The sequence below is a fragment of the Delphinapterus leucas genome, chromosome 3, assembly GCF_059928025.1.
Source record: "Delphinapterus leucas isolate spDelLeu-1000000601 "Yukka" chromosome 3, BTC_Dleu_Yukka2, whole genome shotgun sequence".
NCBI classification, from domain to species: Eukaryota; Metazoa; Chordata; class Mammalia; order Artiodactyla; family Monodontidae; genus Delphinapterus; species Delphinapterus leucas.
This window is the reverse complement of record NC_143131.1, coordinates 129,251,060-129,277,098: the sequence shown is the minus strand read 5'-3', so window position 1 is coordinate 129,277,098 and position 26,039 is coordinate 129,251,060. Positions and strand designations below refer to the sequence as shown.

General features: G+C 40.2%; 1 pseudogene across 1 annotated transcript in view; it reads right to left on the bottom strand.

Moving 5' to 3' along the window:
• LOC149749698 (myelin expression factor 2 pseudogene) overlaps window positions 1-26,039 on the bottom strand; it is a 178,643-nt pseudogene that overhangs the window by 11,834 nt on the left and 140,770 nt on the right. The window contains exon 3 of the transcript XR_016392826.1: window positions 1-26,039. This exon is cut by the window's left edge and continues 11,834 nt beyond it; it is cut by the window's right edge and continues 39,145 nt beyond it. The product of XR_016392826.1 is annotated as a myelin expression factor 2 pseudogene (transcript).

Genomic DNA, 26,039 nt, shown 5'->3' with positions numbered 1-26,039 from the left:
AAAAGATTCAAAAACAAAAACAGAAAAAACCTGAAGTGGCTTAACATCCATGTACTGAGGGGTTCCTAAAAGGGGGGTGGGGGGAAGACAAAAAAATTTTGAAAAAATCACCAATATGTATCTATATTTTATGAAAACTGTAAACCCATCATATTAGGCTACAAAGGCTGCTATAACAAAGTACCATAAACTGAGTGGCTTAAACAACAGAAATTTATTTTCTTACAGTTCTGAAGGCCAGAGTCTGAAATCAAGAGGTTGGTAGGGTTAGTTCCTTCAGAGGACTGCGAGGAAGAATGTGTTCCATACCTCTCCCCTGGTGTTTGCTGGCAATCTTTGGCATTTCTTGGCTTATAGAGACATCACCTCAATCTCTGCCTTCATTTTCACATGATATTTTCCCTATGTGTGTGTGTCTGTGCCCAAATTTCCCTTGTTTATAAGGACACTAGTCATATTATATTAGGACCCACACAAACAACATCATCTTAACTCATTACATCTGCAATAACCTTACTTCCAAATAAGGGCATATTCTGAGGAACTGGGGGTTAGAACTTCCACATATGAATTTTAGAGGTACACAATTTAACCCATGACACCCATATACTTCCATAGAAGCTCAACAAAACCCTAGTATAAAAATATATATATTACTAAAACGACACTGAGGCATATCAGAATCAAATTGTTCAAAACAATGATTTAAAAAATATCTTAAAAGCAGCCAAAGAAAAAAAGAAATATTCTGTACACAGAAACAGAAATTGGGATGACAGCAGATTTCTCAAAAGAAGCAAGGCTACGGTGGATCAACAAGTTTAAAGTAATGGGGAAAAAATGATCAATCTAGAATTTTATGCCCACCAAATTTTTAATCTTTAAGAAATTAAGATGAAATGAAGACTTCCAGACATACAAAACCTGAAAAAAATTTACCATCAATAGGTCTGCCTTACAAGACATGTTAAAAGAAGTCCTTCAGAGACAAGGAAAATAAGAGCCAATAGAAATATGGATCTACACAATACAACAAAAGCACTGGAAACGGTGATAATGTGGGTAAACATATGAGATGTTTTTCTTATCATCTAAATCTCTTTAAAAGACAACTGACTTTCAAACAAAAATAATCATGGAGCTTATAACAAGAAAAAGTAAAATATCTGACAACATTAGTACAAAGTCTGGGAGGAGAGAAATGGAAGTATACTGTTTTAAGGTTCTTATACCATACGTGAAGTAACAATCTCGCTTAAAGTAGACTTTGGTAAGTTAAAGATGTATACTATCATCCCCAAAGCAACCTCAAAAATGGGTTAAAAGTAAAAGGATGGATAAAGATACATCATGCTAATATCAAAAGGAACTTGAAGTAGTTAAATTAAAATCATATAAAATATATCCTAGACCAAAGAATATTAACAGGGATAAAGAAAATCACTTCAAAATGATAAAAGGGTAGATTCATTAAGAGAACATAACAATTCTAAATGTTTATGTGCTTAGTAACAGAGCTTCCAAATGCATGAAGCAAAAACTGATAGAATTGCAAGTAGAAATAGATAAACATACAATTATAGTTAGAGATTTTGGTACCCTTTTAAAAATTAATAATGCAAATTCTATATACTCTATCAGAAAACTGAAGAAGAGGGAATACTTTCATTCCATTTTATAAGGCCAGTATTATTCTAATACCAAAACCAGACAGAGATAACAAGAAGCGAAACTACCAATATCCCTCATGAACATGGATGCAAAAATTCTTAACAAAATGTTAGCAAACCTAAATCAATAACATATAAAAAGGATAATACATCATGACCAAGAGAGACATATCCCAGAAATACAAACACAGGTCCATACAAAGATTTGTACACAAATATTCACGGCAGTTTTATACATGACAGCTAAAAACTGGAAATCATCCAAATGTCCCACAACAGGTGAATCAACAGATTCCACACAATGGAATACTACTTAGCATAAGAATGAATTATTGATGCACATAACAATGTGGATGAATCTCAAAATAGTTACACTGAAAGAATCCAGGGCAAAAAAAAAGTACATACTTTATAATTCTATTTCTTTAAAACTCTAGAAAATGCAAAGTAATCCCCTAGTGACAGAAAGCAGATCAGTAGGTGTCTGGGGGTGGGGAGAGGGGGAGGCAGCATAAGAATGAGAGAAGCAAAGAAGAGAGTAAAAAGGGGCGTAAGCATATCATCCAGCAATCCTACGCCTGGGCATATACCTAAACAAAACTATAATTTGAAAAGATACAAGCACCCCACTGTTCATAGCAGCACTATTCACAATAGCCAAGACATGGAAACAACCTACATGTCCATCGACAGAGGAATGGATAAAGAAGATGTGGTACACTGGGCAGGACTCCACACTCCCAATGCAGGGGGGCGAGTTTGATCCCTGGTTAGGGAACTAGATCCCACATGCATGCTGCAACTAAGTCCACATGCTGCAACTAAAGGTCCTGCCTGCCTCAACTAAGACCCGGCACAGCCAAAATAAATAAATAAATAAATAAATAATTTTTTTAAAAAAAAAAACACATTTTGAGGGCAAATGGGGAAATTTAAATACAGAATGTTTATTAGAAATATTAAGAAATTCTGAAGAATTTTGTTAAAAATAATAATGGAACTACATTTATATAAGAAAGCGTCTATCTTTTTCAAAGATAACACATTGAAGTATTTCAAAGTGCAAGGTGCGCCTGTCTTTATTTTTCTTATATTAAAGTATAGTTGATTTACAATATTTTATTAGTTTCAGGTGTACAACACTGCAATTCAATAATTTTATAGATTATACTCCATTTAAAGTTACTGCAAACTAATGGCTATATTTCCTTATGCTGTACAGTATATCTTTGTTGCTTAAAAAAAAAAAAAAGAAGATGTGGTACATATATACAATGGAACATTACTCAGCCATAAAAAAGAATGAAATAATGCCATTTGTACCGACATGGATGGACCTAGAGATTATCATACTAAGTGAAGTAAGGCAGAAAGAGAAAGACAGATATATGATATCACTTATATGTGGAATCTAAAATACAACACAAATGAACATATCTACAAAACAGAAACAGACTCAGACATAGAGAACAGACTTGTGGGTGCCAAGGGGGTGGGGGAGGGAAGGATTGGGGAGTTTCGGATTAGAAGATGCAAACTATTATATATAGAATGAATAAACAACAAGATCCGACTGAATCGCACAGGAAACTATATTCAATATCCTGTGATAAACCATCATGGAAAAGAATATAAAAAAGAATGTAGGTATATGTATAACTGAATCACTTTGTTGTACAGCAAAAACTAACAGAACATTATAAATCAACTACACTTCAATAAAATTTAAAAAATAAAAATGAAAAGGGGCGAGGAGAGGAGCTTCAAGATGGCAGAAGAGTTAAGATGCGGAGATGACCTTCCTCCCCACAAATACATCAGAAATACATCTACATGTGGAACAACTCCTACAGAACACCTACTGAACGCTGGCAGAAGACCTCAGACCTCCCAAAAGGCAAGAAACTCCCCACGTACCTGGGTAGGGCAAAAGAAAAAAGAATAAACAGAGACAAAAGAATAGGGACGGGGGCTTCCCTGGTGGTGCAGTGGTTGGGAGTCCGCCTGCCGATGCAGGGGATGCGGGTTCGTGCCCTGGACCGGGAGGGTCCCACGTGCGGCAGAGCGGCTGGGCCCGTGGGCCATGGCCGCTGAGCCTGCACGTCCGGAGCCTGTGCACCGCGACGGGAGAGGCCACAGCGGTGAGAGGCCCGCATACCACCAAAAAAAAAAAGGATAGGGACGGGACCCGCACCAGTGGGAGGGAGCTATGAAGGAGGAAAGGTTTCCACACACTAGAAACTTCTTTGCGGGCGGAGACTTCGGGTGGCAGAGTGGGGAGCTTCGGGGCCGCGGAGGCGAGCACAGCAACAGGGGTGCGGAGGGCAAAGTGGAGACATTCCCGCACAGAGGACAGATGATGACCGGCACTCACCAGCCCAAGAGGCTTGTCCGCCCACCCGCTGGGGCGGGCGGGGGCTGGGAGCGAGGCTCGGGCTTCGGTTGGATCCCAGGGAGAGGACGGGTTGTCAGCGTGAACACAGCCTGAAGGGGGCTAGTGAGCCACGTCTAGCCGGGAGGGAGTCTGGGGAAAGGTCTGGAGCTGCCAAGAGGCAAGAGACTTTTTCCTCCCTCTTTGTTTCCTGGTGCGCGAGGAGAGGGGATTAAAAGTGCCACTTAAAGGAGCTGCAGAGACGGGCACAAGCCGTGGCTATCAGTGCAGACCCCAGAGATGGGCACAGGACGCTAAGGCTGCTGCCACCACCAAGAAGCCTGTGTGCAAGCACAGGTCACTCTCCACACCTCCCCTCCCGGGAGCCTGTGAAGCCCGCCACTGCCAGGGTCCCGGGATCCAGGGACAACTTCCCCGGGAGAACGCACGGCGGGCCTCAGGCTGCTGCAACATGATGCCGCCCTCTGCCGCCACAGGCTTGCCCCACACTCCGTACCCCTCCCTCCCCCAGGCCTGAGTGAGCCAGGGCCCCCGAATCAGCGGCTCCTTTAACCCCATCCTGTCTGAGAGAAAAGCAGATGCCCTCAGGTGACCGACACGATGAGGCGGGGCCAAATCCAAAGCTGAACCCCGGGAGCTGTACGAACAAAGAGAAAGGGAAATTTCTCCCAGCAGCCTCAGAAGCAGCGGATTAAATCTCCACAATCAACTTGATCTACCCTGCATCTGTGGAATACACGAATAGACAACGAATCATCCCAAACTGAGGAGGTGGACTTTGGGAGCAACAAGATATTATATATATATATTGTTTTTTCCCCTTTTTCTCTTTCTGTGAGTGTCTATGCATATGCTTCTGTGTGAGATTTTGTCTGTATAGCTTTGCTTTTACCATTTGTCCTAGGGTTCAGTCTGTCTGTTTTTGTTTGTTTGTTTTTGTTTTATTTTTAGTATAGTTTTCATCACTTGTTATCATTTGTGGATTTGTTTTTTGGTTTGGTTGTTCTTTTCTTTCTTTTTGTTAATTACTTAAAAATATTTTTTAATAATTACTTATGCTTTTTATTTTAATAACTTTTTAATTTAATTTTGTTTTATTTTATCTTTTTCCTTCTTTCTTTCTATTTTTCTCTCTTTTACTCTGAGCCATGTTAATGACAGGCTCTTGGTGCTCCAGCCAGGCATCAGGGCTATGCCTCTGAGGTGGGAGAGCCAAATTCAGGATATTGGTCCACCAGAGACTTCCCAGCTCCACGTAATATTGAATGGCGAAAATCTCCCAGAGATCTCCATCTCAACCCCAAGACACAGCTCCACTCAATGACCAGTAAGCTACAGTGCTGGTCACCCTATGCCAAACAACTAGCAAGACAGGAATACAACCACACCCATTAGCAGAGAGGCTGCCTAAAATCATAATAAGGTCACAGACACCCCAAGACACACCACCAGACGTGGACCTGCCCACCAGAAAGACAAGATCCAGCCTCATCCTCCAGAACACAGGCACTAGTCCCCTCCACCAGGAAGCCCACACAACCCACTGAACCAACCTTAGCCACTGGGGACAGACACCAAAAACAACGGGAACTACAAGCCTGCAGCCTGCAAAAAGGAGACCCAAAACACAGTAAGTTAAGCAAAATGAGAAGACAAAGAAACACAAAGCAGATGAAGGAGAAAGGTAAAAACCAACCAGACCTAACAAATGAAGAGGAAATAGGCAGCCTACGTGGAAAAGAATTCAGAATAATGATAGTAAAGATGATCCAAAATCTTGGAAATAGAATGGAGAAAATACAAGAAATGTTTAACAAGGACCTAGAAGAACTAAAGAGCAAACAAACAATCATGAACAACACAATGAATGAAATTTAAAATTCTCTAGAAGGGATCAATAGCAGAATAACTGAGGCAGAAAAACAGATAAGCGACCTGGAAGATAAAATATTGGAAATAACTACCACAGAACAGAATAAAGAAAAAAGAATGAAAAGAATTGAGGACAGTCTCAGAGACCTCTGGGACAATATTAAATGCACCAACATTCCAATTATAGGGATCCCAGAAGAAGAAGAGAAAAAGAAAGGGACTGAGAAAATATTTGAAGAGACGATAGTTGAAAACTTCCCTAATATGGGAAAGGAAATAGTTAATCAACTCCAGGAAGCACAGAGAGTCCCATACAGGATAAATCCAAGGAAAAACACACAAAGACACATAGTAATCAAACTATCAATAATTAAATACAAAGAACAAATATTAAAAGCAGCAAGGGAAAAACAACAAGTAGCATACAAGGGAATCCCCATAAGGCTAACAGCTGATCTATCAGCAGAAACTCTGCAAGCCAGAAGGGAGTGGCAGGACATATTTAAGTGATGAAAGGGAAAAACCTACAACCAAGATTACTCTACCCAGCAAGGATCTCATTCAGATTTGATGGAGAAATTAAAACCTTTACAGACAAGCAAAAGCTGAGAGAGTTCAGCACCACCAAACCATCTTTACAACAAATGCTAAAGGAACTTCTCCACGCAGGAAACACAAGAGAAGGAAAAGACCTACAATAACAAACCCAAAACAATAAAGAAAATGGTAATAGGAACATACATATTGATAATTACCTTAAATGTAAATGGGTTAAATGCTCCAACCAAAAGACATAGACTGGCTGAATGGATACAAAAACAACACCCATATATATGCTGTCTACAAGAGGCCCACTTCAGACCTAGGGACACATTCAGACTGAAAGTGAGGGGGTGGCAAAAGATATTCCATGCAAATGGAAATCAAAAGAAAGCTGGAGTAGCAATTCTCATATCAGACAAAATACACTTTAAAACAAAGACTATCACAAGAGACAAAGAAGGACACTACATAATGATCAAGGGATCAATCCAACAAGAAGATATAACAATTGTAAATATTTATGCACCCAACATAGGAGCACCTCAATACATAAGGCAAATACTAAGAGCCATAAAAGGGGAAATCGACAGTAACACAATCATAGTAGGGGACTTTAACACCCCACTTTCACCAATGGACAGATCATCCAAAATGAAAATAAATAAGGAAACACAAGCTTTAAATGATACATTAAACAAGATGGACTTAATTGATATTTATAGGACATTCCATCCAAAAACAACAGAATACATTTTCTTCTAAAGTGCCCATGGAATTTTCTCCAGGATAGATCATATCTTAGGTCAAAAATCAAGCCTTGGTAAATTTAAGAAAATTGAAGTCGTATCGAGTATCTTTTCTGACCACAACGCTATGAGACTAGATATCAATAGGAGGAAAAAATTTGTAAAAAATACAAACACATGGAGGCTAAACAATACACTACTTAATAACCAAGAGGTCACTGAAGAAATCAAAGAGGAAATAAAAAAATACCGAGAAACAAATGACAATGAAAACACGATGGCCCAACACCTATGGGATGTAGCAAAAGCAGTTCTAAGAGGGAAGTTTATAGCAATACAATCCTACCTTAAGAAACAGGAAACATCTCGAATGAACAACCTAACCTTACACATAAAGCAATTAGAGAAATTAGAACAAAAAACCCCCAAAGTTAGCAGAAGAAAAGAAATCATAAAGATCAGATCAGAAATAAATGAAAAAGAAATGAAGGAAACGATAGCAAAGATCAATAAATCTAAAAGCTGGTTCTTTGAGAAGATAAATAAAATTGATAAAACATTACCCAGACTCATCAAGAAACAAAGGGCGAAGACTCAAATCAACAGAATTAGAAATGAAAAAGGAGAAGTACCAACTGACACTGCAGAAATACAAAGGATCATGAGAGATTACTACAAGCAACTATATGCCAATAAAATGGACAACCTGGAAGAAAGGGACAAATTCTTAGAAATGTACAACCTGCCAAGACTGAATCAGGAAGAAATAGAAAATATGAACAGACCAATCACAAGCACTGAAATTGAAACTGTGATTAAAAATCTTCCAACAAACAAAAGCCCAGGGTCAGATGGCTTCACAGGAGAATTCTACCAAACATTTAGAGAGAGTTAACACCTATCCTTCTCAAACTCTTCCAAAAAATTGCACAGGAAGGAACACTCCCAAACTCACTCTATGAGGCCACCATCACCCTGGTACCAAAACCAGACAAAGATACTACCAAAAAACAAAAGTACAGACCAATATCACTGATGAATATAGATGCAAAAATCCTGAGCAAAATACAGCAAACAGAATCCAACAGCACATTAAAAGGATCATACACCATGATAAAGTGGGGTTTATCCCAGGCATGCAAGGATTCTTCAATATACGCAAATCAACTAATGTGATATGCCATATTAACAAACTGAAGGAGAAAAACCATATGACCATCTCAATAGATGCAGAAAAAGCTTTTGAAAGAATTCACCACCCATTCATGATAAAAGCCCTCCAGCAAGTAGGCATAGAGGGAACTTACCTCAACGTAATAAAGGCCATATATGACAAAACCACAGCCAACATTGTCCTCAATGGTGAAAAACTGAAACCATTTCCACTAAGATCAGGAACAAGACAAGGTTGCCCACTCTCACCACTATTATTCAACATCGTTTTGGAAGTTTTAGCCACAGCAATCAGAGAAGAAAAAGATAAAAGTAATCCAAATCAGAAAAGAAGAAGTAAAGCTGTCACTCTTTGCAGATGACATGATACTATACACAGAGAATTCTAAAGATGCTACCAGAAAACTACTAGAACTAATCAATGAATTTGGTAAAGTAGCAGGATACAAAATTAATGCACAGGAATCTCTTGCATTCCTATATACTAATGAAAAATCTGAAAGTGAAATTAAGGAAACACTCCCATTTACCATTGCAACAAAAAGAATAAAATACCTAGGAATAAACCTAGCTAAGGAGACAAAAGACCTGTGTGCAGAAAATTATAAGACACTGATGAAAGAAATTAAAGATGATACAAACGGATGGAGAGATATACCATGTTCTTGGATTGGAAGAATGAACATTGTGAAAATGACTATAGTACCCAAAGCAATCTACAGATTTAAAGCAGTCCCTATCAAACTACCACTGGCATGTTTCACAGAACTAGAGCAAAAAACTTCACAATTTGTATGGAAACACAAAAGACCCCGAATAGCCAAAGCAGTCTTGAGGGAAGAAAACGAAGCTGGAGGAATGAGACTCCCTGACTTCAGACTATACTACAAAGCTACAGTAATTAAGGCAATATGGTACTGGCACAAAAACAGAAATGTAGATCAATGGGACAGTGTAGAAAGCCCAGAGATAAACCCACACACCTTAGGTCAACTAACCTATGACAAAGGAGGCAAGGATATATAATAGAGAAAAGACATTCTCTTCAAGAAGTGATGCTGGGAAAACTGGACAGCTACATGTAAAAAAAATGAAATTAGAACACTAACATCACACACAAAAATAAGCTCAAAATGGATTAAAGACCTAAATGTAAGGCCAGAGACTATCAAACTCTTAGAGGAAAACATAGGCAGAACACTCTATGACATAAATCTCAGCAAGATCCTTTTTGACCCACCTCCTAGAGAAATGGAAATAAAAACAAAAATAACCAAATGGGACCCAATGAAACTTAAAAGCTTTTGCACAGCAAAGGAAAGCATAAATAAGATGAAAAGACAACCCTCAGAATGGGAGAAAATATTTGCAAATGAAGCCACGGACAAAGGATTAATCTCCAAAATTTACAAGCAGCTCTTGTAGCTCAATATCAAAAAAACAAACAACCCAATCCAAAAATGGTCCGAAGACCGAAATAGACATTTCTCCAAAGAAGATATACAGATTGCCAACAAACACATGAAAGAATGCTCAACATCATTAATCATTAGAGAAATGCATACCAAAACTACAATGCAATATCATCTCACACAGGTCAGGATGGCAATCGTCAAAGAATCAACGAACAATAAATGCTGGAGAGGGTGTGGAGAAAAGGGAACTCTCATATACTATTGGGGAGAATGTAAATTGATACAGCCACTAGGGAGAACAGTATGGAGGTTCCTTAAAAAACTAAAAATAGAACTACCATATGACCCAGCAATCCCACTACTGGGCATATACCCTGAGAAAGCCATAATTCAAAAAGAGTCATGTACCACAATGTTCATTGCAGCTCTATTTACAATAGCCAGGACATGGAAGCAACCTAAGTGTCCATCGATAGATGAATGGATATAGAAGATGTGGCACATATATACAATGGAATATTACTCAGCTATAAAAAGAAACGAAACTGAGTTATTTGTAGTGAGGTGGATAGACCTAGAGTCAGTCATATAGAGTGAAGTAAGTCAGAAAGAGAAAAACAAATACCATATGCTAACACATATATATGGAATCTAAAATAAAAGGTCATGAAGAACCTGGGGCAACAGACCTCCTAGAAAGTGGACTTGAGGACACGGGGAGGGGGAGGGTAAGCTGGGACGAAGTGAGAGAGTGGCATGGACATGTATACACCACCAAATGTAAAACCAATAGCTAGGGGGAAGCAGCTGCATAGCACAGGGAGATCAGCTCGGTGCTTTGTGCGCAGCCAGAGGGGTGGGATAGGGAGCGTGGGAGGGAGGGAGATGCAAGAGGGAAGAGATATGGGGATATATGTTTATGTATAGCTGATTTCCTTTTTATAAAGCAGAAAATAACACATCCAAAAAATAAAAAAAAATTAAAAGGCGCATGAGGAAACTTTCTGGGTGATACATATGTTCATTATCTTGACTGAGGTAATGGTTTTATAGATGTGTACATATGGCAAAATATATCAAATTATACACTTAAAATACATACATTATATATCAATTACACTTCAGGTTTTAAACAAAAGTGTTACCACAAAAAATCCACTCATAACCACCACAGTCCAATAAGAGTTCATTCTAAACAGGATAAACGCCACACATTAGGATTATTTTAAAAATGAGTTATGGCAAGTTTGCGAAAGTCGTGCATCAAGTCTACACCAATGCCGGGCTGGAAAACATCTAATCCACACTCCACTTGGAGGACTGGATTGGTTTGGATATTAGCTATTGCCAATTCTTCTTATTAACATTAACGCTTTTCAAAGTAATGTCTGAATAAGACTAAACCTGCATGTGGTTAGTAAGTGTCATGCAAAAAAAAAAAAAAGATCTGTAATCAAAAGGATGGGAAACTTTCAAACTGTATTCTCAGTATTCTCCACCACAGGACTTTCCCAACCTTTTCATATGCCGGAGTGGGTTTTAACTCTGTAAGGCCATGATGTGTACACAGTGGTTCCCAAGAGTATTTGATCCTGGTGTCCGTGTTTTCAGAGACCTTTTCCCAGGAGTATCATCCCATTGAACATTCTAGGGGCATTCTTTGAGAGCATTTCCAGGTCCTCTTTATCTTCTAGCTCCTGACTGGATAGTGCTAAATGGAGGGAGATCAGAGGTGGACATAAAATAAGGGGCAATCATATGCATACAGGCTGTTTCCAATAGTTCAAAGCATGAATTCTGAACCGAAAAATAAACTGCTTTTGCATTTTTCATTATTCCATTTTTCCAGGACACTAACATGAAAGATTTCTTCTCAGCATGATGGCACTCCCCTTTATGAACACAGATAATCAATCAGTAGTTGGCTGTGCTCAAAAGAGTGACAGACTCAGCAGAGGAACAAAGAATGCCCATTAGGGGAGAGAGAGAAAGGAGGGGGCTTGGGAATCATCCCTGTTAAGAGAGGTGATCCCCACCGCCAACAGCTATATCTCCAGGGGCCCCATTTATTACCATAACCTCCTATTTCAAACACAAGCTCACAGTCTGGGTCCCTCCATCCGTCTTTCAGGTGACAAATGGCATCATAAATCTTCCTTTCACCTCTCAAAAGGGCCACAGCTGAGCTAGGGCACCCATCCCGCAGTCTCTCCCCACCTCCTGCCTCTTCAACCTGGGTCCCATTCTTCTGGAGCAATTAAACACAATCAAGCTCTTCCACCCAGCAGTAATAGAGCCTGACCTTCTCCCGAAGGAGCCAGGGCTCAGCCCCAGGAGACAAGCCAGCTGGGAAAACAGAACAGGCCAGTGGGCAAAAGAAAGCGCATGAATATTCAAGCATGGCCAGGGGCATTGAGAGTCACTTACCCTAAAGGGAAGCCTGACTACTCCCTCCCACCGCATAAAGGGCTAAGAGGACCAGCCAGATAACACTGAGCCCTTCTGACTTCCAGCAGTAACCAGACAGAACTCCAATGGTCAGAGATTGCTCAGATTCAAGAATGGAGAGCAAGGAGCCCTACCCATAGACTCCCCCTGCCCCAATTCCTTCTCCCAGGGCCTCTCTGAAGGCTAGGGTTTGAACTGCAGTATCCACATCATCTTGAGTCATCCCCTGATTCTAAAAATAGAAAAATTCATGCTCAGAGAAGAGATTTCCTCAAATACACAGAGTGGGTAATTGGTAAAAACCAGGGCTAGGACCTAACCGCCTAACTCTACATTCGTTATACATTCCACTAGATGAACTAGAGGCTTCTAAGGGCCAAAGGACCCTCTGTATATCTAGGTAAACTTCAGAGATATGTGCATACTTCCCAGAAGAGATTCCACAATTTTCATTACGAACTCAAGGGAGTAGATAATGAAAGTGAAGAATCATTGCCTGTAACAGGGAATAATTCACTTCCTAAAGCACAAGGAATGGCAGAAAGAAGTTGGACTCAAATCAGGTGCCAATTTCTGGGACAGCAGGAAAACCAAATAAAAGAAAGTATTTGGGGGAGGGGACATTGGTAGGGCTGCCCTGAAGTAACCCTATGAGATGCGGGTTATGGGTTTTGCATTCTCCCATCTCCCCTTTTAGCTTGGTATCCCTAATCTAGTCTTCCATGTTCTTTAACCCTTTCTTCATTTATCCTCCATAATCAGAAATATATCTGTACCATATCTCATGCCCTCAGGCTTCAAGTTCTTTTGAAAATCAGTCCATACTAGAGTATTAATGATGTCCCGAGGTTTTTCTTCACTTGAGTCTTTGTTGCCTTAAACAAGGGAATAGCAATGGAATATCAGACACCAGGGTAGTCTGGCTTAGGAGCCATTTAGGCAGCAAAGAAAGTCTTTCTGGGATACTCACAGATGGAGTTAATTTCTGAAGTCAGAGAAAAGAGTGAAAACAATGATTAATCAAAATTATCTTTGAAAACGCCATAAATCTCTCTTTAACTATAATATAGTAAATGTGATCTTTTATATCAACACTGGATGATAAGAAGTATAGACAGCAACCATGCTATATGTAAAAATCCAAATCTTTAACCACTGGCATGTCACTTAGTGTGGCAAAGTTTACCCTAAGAGAAACTGTAGAAATCAAGACCAGCTGAACCCATGTCTCTCCCATCTCCCATCTCATGAGTACTCTGGAGCATTCCATCATAGGAGGGAATGGCAGTCAGATTGCCTTGACTGTTGAAGCTGCTGTTTTCTCATGTATGCCTCTATTGTTGTTGTTACTGTCGTTTTGGTTATTTTGCTTTGTTTTGGCTAAGCATGTTTCTCAGTTTGCAAGATGTATCTCTGATGCAGTTCCACATTGAGAGAGTGGATTGTACCAATAGGTTTCTGCCCACATAATTATTGGCTCAAAGACTCACCTGTTTTTAAAAGTCCCCTTTATTAGCTGTCTCACATGTGACCTTAGAAGAGAGAATTTGTCACTTCTCTTTTGCTCTCTCATTTCTTAGGGAGGTGAATGAGTAAGGAAGTCACTGAGTGTGGAATGATCTGGACTTGGGGAGCCTAAGTGAAAGAAAGCATTGGTGGATACTTAGGAGACGTGAGTTCACATCCTAGTTCTACCAGTGACTCACTGGGGGATGGACCTCAGAACAGCCTTACCCTTTCTACATCCCGGTATCTTCACCTACACAAGGAGGAAGTGAATGCTGAGGAGCCCTAAATTTCTTGCTAGCTCTGAAATTCTGTGCTTCTGACCCAGCTCTGTCACTGGCTGCATACACTTAGACAACAGCACACCCTACCTGGGCTCAAATCTTGTCTCTTCCACTTCTGGCTGTGCGACCTCAGATCTTGCTTAAGCTCTTTATGACTCAAGTCCCTCATCTGTAGAGGACAGAGTAAAGGTCCTGACGTCACAGAATTACATGAGGTAATGCAAGGGAAGAACACAAGCTTCACGTGCACATAGTAAGTGGTGAATACACCGGAACCAGCCTCACAATAAAGTGAGAGAGCTGGGCTAGGTGACCCATAAGTCTCCTCCACCCCCGCTCTTCCCCGGGTCTATTGCCCATCTTCTGGTCAGTCATGTCTGTCAGTTGTGGATCAGCATCATGTCATTGAGAATCAGTCGCTTGCTCAGACTGCTGTCCACGGCAAACAACTGACTGTGCCAGGGGCAGCAAGGAAATTTTTGCCCTGGTGCAGAAAAACTCACCATTATTCAAGAGCCTTAGGACGACAATATTACCTATCGGGTAGAGCCCTATTGCCAAGGACTGGACGTTGGGATTCTGGTCACTGCCCGTCACAAAGTGGGACCTGGCCGATTCATTCTGGCTCTGTCATTACCTGTATAAGACCCCACCACCAATGCAATGCCTCATGAGGGGCACAGGTGAATCCCAAGTTGGGGAGATGTGACATTTCTCTGATCCCAGGCCTCTCTGTTAGTCACTTTACAGTTCTCCACAAAGAACAAGATGTGGGATTTGCCACGTTCACGATGTCATACCAAATCTCTGTTTGAGATGTGCTTTGCTTGATCTTTGTGTCAACCCTGCGAGGGAAACAGCGCAGCTAATATCCCCATCGCAGATGGCTCAGGGATGTGACATGATTCACTCAGGTCACAGAGCAAATTAGTGCACTGGCAAGAAGGCAAACCTCATTCTCTTAACTCCAAATTTAGTTCTAAAGGCACTTATTTTCCTTTCCCAGCCGCTAAACATAAAGGATGCTTGCCCCTCCCCGTCACCACCCTTCAATCCAAAATATCTGAGGGTCTCTATGGCGACTAGAAAATGCCCTAATAACCCAAGTCATGGAGGTCACCCATTGCTGACGTCCTCAGCTCTTGCTTGATCCTTGACCTCTGTCTCATTCTGAATCATCCCAGATCTACGGGAATAATGCTCTGTCCCACCCCCACCTGCCTCCTACCCCATAAAAGAAAATGGGATGAATGATCACACTTGCTGACCAGTTGTCCAGCTCCTGAAAGGTCACCCACCCTCTCTGTTCTGCCTGGCTCCACCCCCAGCATGAGAGCCCAGGGGACTGCCTTAGCCGCCTCTGCATTGCGACGGTCCTCTCTCGCCGTCTCCCATACCACGCATCGCTGCGAGCAGAAGAGCCAAGCACTCTCTTCTGTCTCAAGCAAGGGCTGCAGGGCTGCCAGACGGGGCTGAGGGGACTCAGCTCTCCGCTCGACCCCAACTGCAGCCCAACGACCTCCATCTGCGACATCCCCGCCGCCACCCAACCCATGCGTCCTCTCCGGCGCGCACTTGCGCGGCTGACTCGCCTTGGAGCTGTGGCTGCTCAATAGCCCTCGGCGAGATGGATGGAGATCCAACCCCCTCCCTCTTCTCTGGATGGAAACTGGACTCTTGGCAATGAGGCTGGGTTGGAAAAGTATCTGTGCTGCAGGAAACCCAACTTTACGGAGAGAAAATTGATTCGGTGCAGAAAAGGTGTGCAGCCTTAAATGAAACGCGTTCCCAGTTAAAATTGTGCAGCCGCAGATTTGACGTCAATCCCCCGGGCCTCCGCCTTCTGTGCAAACTCTCTGCAATCCATCATGTCTTCTCCTCCCACCCAGGGACCTGATGTCTTCATGTTGTCTTCCTCTCCCTTTATCAAAGACTGCGTTCAGAAAAGGCATCTCATATCTGTCCTTTCCAGCAAAGTGAGAATGTCAGTCACCATATCTTCTCTGCTATAAATATCTTCATGTCCAGCCTCATCTCTCAGTGACGAATGGAACGTGGTCATTCTTTGGGGCCATAGGATAGGTATGGACGAATGGCCAGGGACTGAAGAAGGAAGTATAGAGTCCGGTGGGACCCCGAGTAAGATACTTCACTTCTCTGAGCCTCCACTCTCTCATCTGATGGGTGGCCAGGATAAGATCAGACAGGGCTAGCTCATGGGGCTGTTTCATCAGTGAAGAATTTGTTGACAAGCTTCAATGATTAGAAACCTGGGCTTAAAGTCACTCATCCCTGAGTTTAAATCCTAGCTCTAGCTGTGTGACCTAAAGCAAGTTACCTACTTTCTCTAAGGTCCAGCTTTTATATCTGTAATACCAGGGCAATTATATTTTAAATACTTCACAGGGTTGAGAGAACTAAAAAAGACAGTGGAGCCTATATAATGTAGTGGTTAAAAGCATGGACTCTGTCATCAGATTATATGGGTTCAAGCCCAGCTCTACTCTTTACTAGCTGTGTGACATTGGAAAAATCACTAAACCTCTCTGTGCTTCAGTTTTATCATCTGTAAAATGCTAATAATAACAGTACCTACCGCAATTGATCGTTATGAGGATTCAGTGATTAAATATATATGTAAAGTATTTACAAGAGTACCTGGCTGGCACTGGTGCATAAGAAGCCTGAATAAGTGTTAGCTATTATTAGTGTGGTTATTTAAGTAAAGCCCTTGGTACCATTCCTGATACATATAAGTATTCAATAAATGATGGTCATTACTATAAAGTCCAAATATATAATAGTGTCATCCTTATAGTATTATCTTTATAATCGTGGCTACCCCGACACCCCACCATGTGAGGATGACTATGGTCCTTAGAAATCAAGTGACAGGGTTGGTACTGAGGCAGACAGGATTTTCAGTGACTTGCAGGTCAATGCTTAAGAGGCAATGGGTGGCATCGGTCACTTGCCCAATGTGCTGGGGGTAGAAGGAAGGAAGGGGTTTGAAAAGAGAGAAAGTAAAAGAAGCAGCTTTGTTCTCATACATAGATTCTGCAGCTGGTGTGACCCTCTGCTTGCATCTGCTTACCAGTGTGACAAAACTCTCAATAGCCCTGACAAAGTTGCTGACCAAAAACTCATTCCTATACAAGGATAGGAAATGCCTCTCCATGTCACAGAATCAGAATTTTGTGGATTCTCTATCCAATTCCCTTACTTACACATAAGGCAGTTGAGGCCCAGAGAGGGAAAGGAGCTTACCCAAGGTCACACAGCTGAGGAGGGGCAGTCAGGACTATAACCAGGATTTCCAAACCCAAGTCCAAGGTCATAGCCGCTAGGCCAGGTACTTATAAATGGAAATTATGGCACAGGGACGTGACCCTCAACCCTAAAACAAGTCCTCTTACTGGGAAATGCACAGGAAAATGGTGTTTGGAATAACCAGGGGTGCACTCTTGCCTTCGTCTGGGTGAGAGATATTTATTTGCCCTTTATCCTCCCTCCTGTCTTTCTTCAGCTTCCGTGCCCAAGTGCTTTGCAGACATGTCCTAAAGACTGTCTAGCCCATTGAATTATATAATGTCTCCATGTCATGCTTCCCTGAGGGGCTCCAGATGTTCATGTCATGGATATAATTGCTGCAGGGCTCACCCGGAAAGGGAGGGAGTTTCAGACATGGCTAAGAGCAAAAGAAAAAGGTTACTCCGTGGCTATCATAGATGATCTATCCCCATATTTATGATGCCTGCCTCGGCCTCTTCTTATTGGCCAGATGGTTCTGCAGTTAATGTATTTCTAACCAATAAAACACAAAAAGGAAGCAGCTATAACTGCTGCTGCTGCTGGGCCACATACGGGCTTTTCTGCAGATGATGGGGAAAGCAGCTTAAAATCTTCCGCAGAGATGACAGTCAAAATGTCCACATTAGAGCTACAGGTGAGACTGCCCAGATTCTCTACAAACCCTGTCTCTAGAGCCAAATCACTAAGCCATACTTCAGCCACACTATATAGTCCAAAGAGGTATGTGGTAAATTCTCTCTTGTCCTCATGTTATGAATTCAGATAAAACCTTATCACTGAACAAGTAGTTGCCAAATATCATTACACAGGATTCCATGAGGGTTACAAAGACAGATAAAATGTAGCTCATTCTTTCAAGGAGGGAAGAGTTTGGTAGGGGAGACATAATATGCACTTATTAAAAAAGCAAACAGAACTCTAAACTGCATCTGCTTATTAGCCCCTGATGCAGTCTTTGTCAATTGCCCACTAAAATATCCGGACGATAGATGAAAACACATAAAAATTCATAATTAAAAACAAAAAACCAGACTCTCGTAGGAATGTTTACTAATGGTGAGGCAGCTGATTTTGCTAGAGAAAAATTTAGCAAAGTATTGCCTCAAGATACCAGGTATACCAGGTTTCATCTCCTGAAACCCTAAACACGTATCTCCCTACTCTCTGCCCTACCCAGAGACTCGAGCAAATCACCAAACAGCCATCTCGATAGTACATGGATGCTGCCTTTTGAGAAGGCCGTAACACAGTGCTTGATACACAGTGCGCACTAATTAGATATTTGCTAAATGAATGAAGAAGCCCTTCCCTGGTCCACCCATTCTCAAACTGCTACTCCTAACGCCCTAACTCTATATCCTTTGAGAGACAGCACTTCTGTGGGCACGAAGCAGGGAGAGCTGGGAATGGTAAACTGCATCCCAGAACATGTCATTTGTATATATAAAGTTATTCAATCTGGAAAAGAAAAAAAAAAGGATTTGGGGAAGCAATAGACACTGAAAATTGGATTTTACATGTGTTCTATTGATTCAGAGTATCAGAAAGAAAGATAGAGGAACTAGGATGAAATGCCACCTTAGCAGAACAGATCAGAGATCTGTCATAGATCAGAGTTTCTCAGTTTTGGCACTATTAACTCTTAGGGTCACATAATTCTTTTTTTGTGGGGAGTATCTTACACATTACAGGGTGTTCAACAGCATCCCTGGCCTCCATTCACTAGATACACACTCCTCCCCAATTTGTAACAACCAAAAGTGTCTCCAGACATTATCAAATGTCCCTTGGGGGACAAAATCTCCCTCAGTTGAGGACCACTGTCACAGATGAATATTTAAGAAACTAGAAATCATATGGTGAGCTATTCACATCACATTGCCCTCTAGCTGTAAAGCTGACCCATCACCACAGAAATACACTTGGGTGAGAGCCAGGGGAAGGCTCTATCCTTGAATATCGACAAACTGAAGGTTTTGAGATACTTAGAAGGATAACTAGTGTGAAAAAATGTTACAGGCTTTGTGGGGGAAAAAATCCAGAACAAAGGAAAAGGAAGATTATCCTAAAGGCCCCAGAAATAATCTACTGCAAGATACAGAAGGAAATTTGAGAAAATTTTTATATTCTCAACAGAGAGCACAAAGATATAGCATTCACGAAGTAAGCAGAAAGCCATGAGAACAGATGGCCAATATGAAAAGGTAATAAATACGATATGACCCAATGAGGTAAAAGGATAGAATGCAGTAAAAATGGATGAGGTTTTTAGAAAGTTTTAACAAAAACTAAAAATATAATCACAGAATCAAACTACACAGGAGAGGCAGTAAATAAGCATAATTGATAAAGTAGAAAATCATAATAGTAATGTGAGATGCTCTCCCACAACTGCAAAGAGAAAGAGCAAAAGATAAAAACCATGAGAAAATTGGAAGAAAGAAAATAAAAAGCTAATACGTAGATAGTTAGCATTTCTGAAAATCCCATTAGAGAAAAAGAAATAGTGGCAATAACCAAAGACAACACAAAACTGAAATGTGCTCAGATGGAAAAGACTCATGAATATACATATTGAGAAGGTCCACTGGTTTCCTGATCAATTAAAAGGCACCCTCACAAAAAAAAGTGCCATCATCTCTTTAGAAATTATATGAATAAAGGGAAGAATACTATATGTATGCAGTGATTTTAAAAAGAAAGAAATGGGATTTCTATGAAGGAACAAAAATCAGGTGGTTCTCATATTTCTGCTCTGAAATGAATTTTCACCTAAGAATCACTCTCAGCCAATTAGTACTAGGTAGGCTAGGGCTCAGAAAAACATGCTGTGTTCACTTCTTTCAAAAAATTATTTAAAGGTATACCCCAAAGAGCAAAGAAAGGAGAAAAAAAAAAAAAAGGAAGACTTCAGAAATAGAGGATTGATGGTATAAAAAGATGAACAGTAAACACTAAAATCAGGTAGTGAGATGAATCTCCATAAATACAACTCTAGAACAAATAATGTGAAAATTATTATTGAAGTAGAATATAAAAATTACTAATTTAGCATGAATAATCTAGATCTAAATCCCACGATTATATTAACAAAGAGTGAGATGTGCATGTAGGACATCAGAAGTTTACTAAACACGTAATAAATGTTTTAAAGTAAATACAGTTTTGCTCTTGACAAAATTAGATAAATATGGATTATATATTGTTCTCACAAACATTTTAAGTAATCAGAAATAGGATATAACTATTCAAAAACACTAGGAAAAAAATAGCAACATATACTCCATAAAACACAGAGAATAAAACAATGAAGTATAAAGTAACATAAACATAAAATAAAAGACTGTATAATAGACATTAAAAATAAATACAAATGAGTTTACCAACTCTCTTAACTAACAACTCTCAAAGTGAGTAAACACTTGCCACACACACAACTGAATTCCATGTTATTGAAAAGCATCTCTAAAACCTAGTAATATACACCCAGAAAAAGTTTTAAAACTAAAGAAATGGAGAAAGACATGACAGGCAACTTAACAAAAATACTGGGATCACAATATTGTTACCAAAAAAGTTGAGTTCAGTGTTCAAAAAAAGAAGCCTTAAAGAAAATAAAACAAATATGTTAGAAAGAATAAAACGCATAGTGAAAAATACCAGATTTTTATGCACCAAGAAATGTCTTTGAAATAAATAACATTATATAGATATTAAGGAGAAAAAATAGTACTGAGATCATTAAATACACCTAAATCTTTGACTGGAAAAGTGAACAAAAATTAAGACAAGGACATAAATAACGTAAATCAATTATGATTTAACAAACTGGGCTTCCCTACAATAATGGGATGCAGCTTCCTTCTAGCACTTATGAAAGAGCCATAAGAAAATGATTATTTATTGAGCCACAATGAATACCTCAGTAAGCTGCAAAAATATATGTATAGATCACATTTTAGATCATAATGCAATAAACCTAGAAATTAGATTCAAGTTTTTAAAATAACAACTTAGAAATTATTAATACTCTCCTAAATACTAGCTGTTGGCTGAAACTGAAAATCATTATTACCAATTATTTCAAGAATAATAAAGGTTGAGACTTCTACATATCGAAGTATATGAGATGTAGGCAAAGCTATACATATTAAAATTTATAACTTCACATGTGTCATTATTCAACAAGAAAAAGTGGAAATAAATGGATTAAGCATTGAAGATATTAGAAAAATAATAAACTAAGGTAAGCAAAAATAATAAATCCAACAGCAAAAAGTAACGCATTTAACTGATTGATAAGTTGACTTGAATAAATTATCCAAGGGACCATCCAATTTTAATAAATACTTCTAGAAAATCTGAGAAGAAAGCTAAAGCAAATGTAAAATATTAGAAATGAGATTTTCTTTTTCAGTATAAAGAACACTAATAAATTTTTTAAATCTCATTGAAATAGATTATTTTCTAGGAAAAGATACGTCAACAAAATTCACTCAAAAAGGCATTAAAAAAAAAACTTGACTATTTTAATAGCAAAGGAAGAACTTGAAATAAAAATCTGAATGGCATCTTGCATTATATATATGCCAAAAATAATTTGCAGTGGGTTTAAGAATGAAATTTAAAATGTAGTTCTTAAGTAGAAGAAAATGTATGTGTTTTTTAAACTTGAGATTATATAAATCCTCACACACATAAAGAAAAAAATATCTACATAAAGAAAAAACATCTACAGATTTGACTATACTGAATTAGAATTTCAGAATGAAAAACTCTTTTTAATATTAAAAGGCAAATTTTAAAATTGGAAAAAGGGGTTTCACATACATGACAGAAAAAGATATAAAGCCCTTAATATAAACAAGTAGGAAAGGGACAATCATTAACAGAGATATAAATGGCAAAAAAGAAAAAGAAAAAAATGTTCAACCTCTCTAGCATGCAACAATCAAATTCAAATAAAAATAAGCTGCATTTGCTTCTACTGAATTAGTTTTAAATGTTAATTCCCAGTTTTAACAGAGACATAGAGAAACTCATTCTCTGCTCTCTACAGAAGACAAACATGTAAACCGTTTAAATTTTTTAAGTCTTTGCAGAAGACAATTTGGCCATTTATAACAGAAGCCTGAATATATACATATTTATTGATCCAATGATTCTACTTGTAGGAATTTATCCTAATGAAACGGGTATATAAGATAATTTATTTAGAGAGATGTTCATTTCACCATTATTCATTATATAAAACATTGTTTACACTGTAAATGTCCAATGATAAAGAATAGCTTGTGATATATGCAAATGATAAAATGTTACATAAGCATTAATTACACAGAATACTAAATGACATAAGAAAAACATGTTTTTGAAAGCCTACTTTTTAAGAAAAGAGCGTTGCAATGCCAGCTGTACATCATAATCTACTCAAAACATGTTATACGTTCAGATTCCTGGGCCTCCCCCAGGACTACTAATGGGCCCAAGAGCAGAACCCAGGAATCTGTATTTTTACCATGTTCCATATCTAATAAGATAGAGAAGTAAAGACTGAATGTATTCACAACATGTTTGTTTCTGGGTAGAGAGAACATAGATGATTTTTATTTGTCCTTTATGTGCATGTTTTGTACTTTCTATACTGAATACATGTATTACATTTACCAATTTAAAAATCATAAGCTATTTAATGTAAATTAACAACACAAGGTGATTTGTGGTCAGATAAATAAACCCTAAGGACCAGGGTTCTGAGTAGTTTGTAGAGTAAAAAAATTAAGAGAGAGAACATGAACCGGGGGCCCACAAAGTACATCTGAAAACTAAACATCTTTAATCTAGATGGTGTTATGGGTTTTTTTGTTAGATAGTTAGTTAGTTGTTAGTTAGTTAGTTATGGCTGCGTTTGGTCTTTGTTGCTGTGCACGGGCTTTCTCTAGTTGCAGACAGCGGGGGCTACTCTTCGTTGCAGTGCGCAGGCTTCTCATTGCGGTGGCTTCTCTTGTTGCAGAGCACGGGCTCTAGGCGTGCAGGCTTCAGCAGTTGTGGCACATGAGCTTCAGTAGTTGTGGTTCGCAGGCTCTAGAGCACAGGCTCAGTAGTTGTGGTGCATGGGCTTAGTTGCTCTGCGGCATGTGGGATCTTCCCAGATCAGGGCCTGAACCTGTGTCCCCTGCATTGGTAGGCGGATTCTTAACCACTGAGCCACCAGGGAAGTCCCAGACGGTGTTTTAATATTTTAAAAGGGATTGTCAACATTTAAAAATTGGGAGATTTCCCATAATAAATAGTGACTTTCATCTTCTCTTGAGAAAAATAAGACTTGGCCACTCTGGGCCCAGATGGCAGTAACTGATTGGAGTAGCGTGGTTCCTCCTTATGTGGGTAAGGGCTCTTAAGTTTACCACTGTCCCCACCACTCCCTAATGTCCTCCCAATTGTCTTTATTATCACACTTTCACTTTGTTGTTTAAAAAAAAAAAAAAAGCCTACCAACTAAACTGTTTCTACCTGCCTGATCCCTGTAGGTATCTAAGGTCCCATGAGTAAGCAAAAACCTAGTCAACCTGTGAAACGTGGGAGAGGCAAATGCCATTACAAACACTTTAGAGCGGTGTCTCAACCCTGGCTGTACAAAATGGACTCACCCAGGGAGCTTTTAAAATGCCAAGGCCCAGGCCACACCCCAGACCACTTACATCAGGGTAGCTGGGGTGGGACCCAGGCATCAGTGTTTTTTAAATTTCTCCCAGTGATTGAGAGAACCACTGGTTGAGAACCACTGTTTTAAGGGCAAAGATGCTGGTAGTGGGAGCTCAGACAGATTTGAGGAGGAGAAAGGAGACAATACTTTTGACTGGGAGGCAGCAAGGAGCTTGAAGACAGCCTGGATGCAAAATCTAGCTCTTCCACAATATAGCTGTGCTGACTTATCTAGCAGGCTTACTTCTCTGGCCTCCGTGTTCTCATCTCTAAAAGAAGTGTCATACTCCCTTCCTTAGAAGACTGTTATGAAGATTAAATGGGATAAGGCCTTCAAGGAGCTTAGCATAGTGTCTGGCTTATAGTAAGTGCTCGATAAATGCAAGCAATTTTGAATGTTATCACTGAAATTGTACCCAGTGCAACGGAGGGATGAAGGAGGAAGACAAAGTGTTTGTGATAGTTGAGCACTTCTACCACATACTTTATGACACTATCTCATTTCTTCCCTTCAACAAACCTACCAGGAAAGTACTAGAAAGGGGTTGAGTGGGAAGATGGAGATGGAAGCATTTTCTGAGCCATAAAGAACTTTGCTGACACAAAGATATTTAATGTCATTACTTCCCCTTTAACAGGCCTCGTGCAGAGGGTCTGCTAATATTTTATCAGCGCTGTTCCCTGTCTCCCCTCTTCTGGCCTGACATTCCCCCCTTGATCCGTTTCCATTCCTCACTCATCTAAGAAATAAATAAGTGAAATAAAAGCCTATAGCAAATGCTTTTTGACTCTCCCATCCCACTGGCAGAGCAGAAAGCAAATAGGATGAATGAGCCCACAGGAAGGTCCCTGGGTTGGGAGATTGCCCAAAGAGATTGCAGGGAAAGGAACCGCCAGAAAGTCTCGGGCAGGTGGGCTCCCACCAGATGGATGCCTGCACCCTTCTCCTCTCCCCAGCCCTCTGCTCGCCCCTCCCTCCAGTTTCAGCTTGGGTCAGCTAACTCTGCACTTGGACTTGTCTGGAGTAGGGAGGAGGCCATTGCAGGAGGAAGGCCCCAGTCTCTAGTCTTAACTCTGCCATTAACCTTGGGCAAGTCAGCTTCTTTCCGGAGCCTTCCTCCACTTCCTCATCTGTTAAATGGGAATAATAATCCCAGACCTCTCCACCCACCTCTTATGGATTTTATCAGGACTGCAGATCAATGGGAGAAAATACATGAAAATCCATTATTTCCAGACAGAGAATTTTAGGCCAGGGAAAGAACTCAGGATCAAATCCATGCAGGCACAAACAGTGTTTTTCTGCAACGTAAATACATTCGTTACACCTTAACTTAATAGTACAGGTCCATTTGGATTTGCGTGTTAGCCAAGGTGTCAGTGATAGAATTTAGACATCTACAGGATGTGAGGGAAAGTGGTACAGGGCAGAGGGACTTCGGAGGCCTCTGAAATCCCTCCACATAACTCACCTCCAATTTGCCCATTTGGGGACCTCTTCCAGAGTGGCCTGGAGTCACAGGAAATCATTAATTCACTTCCCAGTTAGAATCATCCTTATGAGTGCAGCTTACATTTTTTAAAACACTTTCCTAAAAGGCCTCTTATTTTGGTAGTTGCCAAACCACCACCCAACCCTTCCCCCGCCCCCCAGGGTCAAGGTGGCCTTTAGTGCCGTTAAGCCCCGTCTCCAGGAGCACACTCACTACTTTGCTCATCCAGAGCAACTACAACAGCCCCCTGTCTAGCTGCCCTACCTTCAGACTTATCCCATGAATATGTTCTCCATACTAGCAATCTTACCAATACTCAAATATGGTCATACCCCTCCTCAGCCTAAAACCCTTCATTAGCTCCCCATTTGCCCAGGACCAAGTCCAAACAACTGCAAGTGGCTTACTGAGTCCTGCACCATGAGGCCACTGCCTCCCCATCATCCCCAAACTCCTTCCCTCCAAGCCCCTATGTCCCAG